A 4,047-nucleotide genomic window follows, 5' to 3' on the forward strand; every position below is an offset into this window, starting at 1 on the left:
GTTCCTGAGTCATTCTACCAGTTCTAGTAGCCACTCTAACAGCATAATCATTTTTCTTACTATTAATTTAATCAAGCATTTCTTTCTGAGCTTTAAGTACTTGTTCTACTTGAGTGGTAACCATAGAAGCATGTTTGCTAACAAGTTTAAGTTCACCTCTAATATTATCCATATAATCACTCAAGCGTTTAATCATAAAGGTATTCTGCTTTAATTGTCTACCAAAATAAGCATTAAAGTCATCTTGCTTAAACATAAAGTCATCAAACTCATACAAGCACTGGCTAGCAATTTTAGTAGGAGGGACTTCAACTTTATCATATCTATAGAGAGAATTTACCTTTACTACCTGTGTCGGGATATCGGGAGGTTCTTCGGTAAATAAGTAATTGAGATCATATAATTCTTCAACAGGCGGTAAATTAAGACCATGTATTTCTTCAATAGGAGGTAAATTCTTAACATCTTCAGCTTTAATACCTTTTTCTTTCATAGATTTCTTTGCCTCTTGCATATCTTTGGGACTGAGAAATAGAACACCTCTCTTCTTCGGAGTTTGTTTAGGAATAGGATCAGTAATTGGCTCAGGAGCTGGCTCAGGAGTTACCCAATTATTTTCATTTGCCAACATATTATTCAATAAAATTTCAGCGTCATCCGGTGTTCTTTCCCTGAAAAGAGAACCAGCACAACTATCCAGGTAATCTATGGAAGCATCAGTTAGTCCATTATAAAAGATATCAAATATTTCAGGTTTCTTAAGAGGATGATCAGGCAAAGCATTAAGTAACTTGAGAAGCCTCCCCCAAGGTTGTGGGAGACTCTCTTCTTCAATTTGCACAAAATTGTATATTTCCCTCAAAGCAGCTTGTTTCTTATGAGCAGGGAAATATTTAGTAGAGAAGTAATAAATCATATCCTGGGGACTTTGCACACAGGCAGGATCAAGAGAATTAAACCATTTCTTGGCATCACCCTTTAATGAGAACGGAAATATTTTGAGTATGTAAAAGTGGCGCGATCTCAAATTATTAGTAAACAGGGCAGCTATTTCATCTAACTTACGAAGATGTGCCACAACAGATTCAGATTCATAGCCATAAAAAGGATCAGATTTAACCAAAGTAATTATATCTGGATCAACAGTAATATCATAATAATCCTGATCAGGAACACAAATAGGTGAAGTAGCAAAAGCAGGGTCGGGTCTCATCCTACCTCTAAAAGATTCCTTACTCCACTTAATTAGTAACCTCTTACGTTCAGGTTTATCCGGACAAGCAAGAATAGCTTCATAAGATTCATTATTAAAAAGATAACCCTAAGGAATAACAGGCATAGGTTCATCATCACTAACATCATCGTGTTCAGGTTCACTAATTTCTCTTTCTCTAGACTTAGAAATTTGCTCATCTAGAAATTCACCAAGTGGCACAGTAGTATCAAGCATAGAAGTAGTTTCATCGTAAGTATCATGCATAGCAGAAGTGGCATCATCAATAACATGCGACATATCAGAATTCATAGCAGTAGTAGGTTTAGGTGTCGCTAGCTTACACATAACAGAAGGTGAATCAAGTGCAGAGCTAGATGGCAGTTCCTTACCTCCCCTCGTAGTTGAGGGATAAATTTTTGTCTTAGCGTCTTTCAAGTTCTTCATAGTGTCCAGCAGATATAAATCCCAAGTGACTCAAAGAATAGAGCTATGCTCCCCAGCAACGGTGCCAGAAAAAGGTCTTGATAACCCACAAGTATAGGGGATCGCAACAGTTTTCGAGGGTAGAGTATTCAACCCAAATTTGTTGATTCGACACAAGGGGAGCCAAAGAATATTCTCAAGTATTAGCAGCTGAGTTGTCAATTCAACCACACCTGGAAACTTAGTATCTGCAGCAAAGTGTTTAGTAGAAAAGTAATATGATAGTGGTGATAATGGTAACAAAGTAAAGACAGCAAAAGTAATGTTTTTGGTATTTTTGTAGTGATTGTAATAGTAGCAACGGAAAAGTAAATAAGCGTAAACTAGTATATGGAAAACTCGTAGGCACCGGATCAATGGTGGAAAATTATGCCGGATGTGGTTCATCATGTAACAGTCATAACATAGGGTGACACAGAACTAGCTCCAGTTCATCAATATAATGTAGGCATGTATTCCGTAAATAATCATACATGCTTATGGAAAAGAACTTGCATGGCATCTTTTGTCCTACCCTCCCATGGCAGCGGGGTCCTATTGGAAACTAAGGGATATTAAGGCCTCATTTTAATAGAGAACCGGAACAAAGCATTAACACATAGTGAATACATGAACTCCTAAAACTATGGTCATCACCGGGAGTGGTCCCGATTATTGTCACTTCGGGGTTGCCGGATCATAACACATAGTAGGTGACTATAGACTTGCAAGATAGGATCTAGAACTCACATATATTCATGAAAACATAATAGGTTCGGATCTGAAATCATGGCACTCGGGCCCTAGTGACAAGCATTAAGCATAGCAAAGTCATAGCAACATCTATTTCAGAACATAGTGGATACTAGGGATCAAACCCTAACAAAACTAACTCGATTACATGATAAATCTCATCCAACCCATCACCGTCCAACAAGCCTATGATGCAATTACTCACGCATGGCGGTGAGCATCATGAAATTGGTGATGGAGGATGGTTGATGATGACGACAGTGACGAATCCCCCTCTCCGGAGCCCCGAACGGACTCCAGATCAGCCCTCCCGAGAGAGATTTGGGCTTGGCGGCGGCTCCGTATCGTAAAACGTGATGAAACTTTCTCTCTGATTTTTTTCTCCTCGAAAGCCAATATGTGGAGTTGGAGTTGGCGTCGGAGGGCCACCAGGGGGCCCACGAGGTAGGGGGCGGCCCAGGGGGGAGGGGCGCGCCCCCCACCCTCGTGGACAGGGTGTGGGCCCCCTGGTCTTCATCTTTGGCGACGATTTTTTATTATTTATTATAAGATATTCTGTGGAGTTTCAGGTCATTCCGAGAACTTTTGTTTTCTGCACATAAAACAACACCATGGCAATTCTGCTGAAAACAGCGTCAGTCCGGGTAAGTTCGATTCAAATCATACAAGTTAGAGTCCAAAACAAGGGCAAAAGTGTTTGGAAAAATAGATACGACGGAGACGTATCACTCTCCAGCGGCTCTTGGAAGGCTTCAGCTCCCAATGCCTCCTCCTCCCAACCTGGCTCGGGAAACGAGCCAGGGTCGTCCTCTGGCGTGTACTCCTGGTCCATCATGCGGGGCACGAGGCTTCCGGGGCTGCCACCCCAAATACCTCGCCGTAGTGCCCCACGCTCCACATAGCCCGACCCAGCGCGGCGTCCTGAGGGTAGTGCGATGCCTCGCTGGGGCCATGGGGAGCAACGCTCATGACCATGCTCATCAGAGGCGGTGCGGGGGCAACGGGGCCCCAGGCGCTGTCGGTCGTCCTGGTGTTGGTTGTAACACCCCAGATGTAATTTACCTTATATGTATCCCAACTCTTGCCGTTTCCAGCCTAAGTTATTTTATTTTCTCCGTTGTCAGGTTTTTGTCTTCGTGTGTTGTTTCCTTTGTCATGCATCTCATATCATGTCACCATGTGCATTGCATTCGCATACATGTTCGTCTCATGCATCCGAGCATTTTCCCCGTTGTCTGTTTTGCATTCCGGCGCTCCTATCTCCTCCGGTGGTCCTTTCTACCTCTTTTCGTGTGTGGGGGTTAAACATTTCCGGATTGGACCGAGAATTTCCATGCGGCCTTGGTTTACTACCGGTAGACCGCCTATCAAGTTTCGTACCATTTGGACTTCGTTCGATACTCCAACGGTTAACAGAGGGACCGAAAAGGCCTCGTTTGTGTTGCAGCCCAACACCCACCCAAACCCTCTCCATCGTCTCGGTCGTTCAATCACAATCGCGTGGCCGAAAACCTCACTCCATTTGGAGCTTCCTAGCTCCTTCAACGCCTATATAAAGACCCCCCCCCCCAATTTCAATTCGCGGATGAAACCCTAGCCCCCCTTCTCCTCCAGCC

The sequence above is a fragment of the Triticum dicoccoides genome, chromosome 4A (genome assembly GCF_002162155.2).
Source record: "Triticum dicoccoides isolate Atlit2015 ecotype Zavitan chromosome 4A, WEW_v2.0, whole genome shotgun sequence".
Lineage (NCBI taxonomy): Eukaryota > Viridiplantae > Streptophyta > Magnoliopsida > Poales > Poaceae > Triticum > Triticum dicoccoides.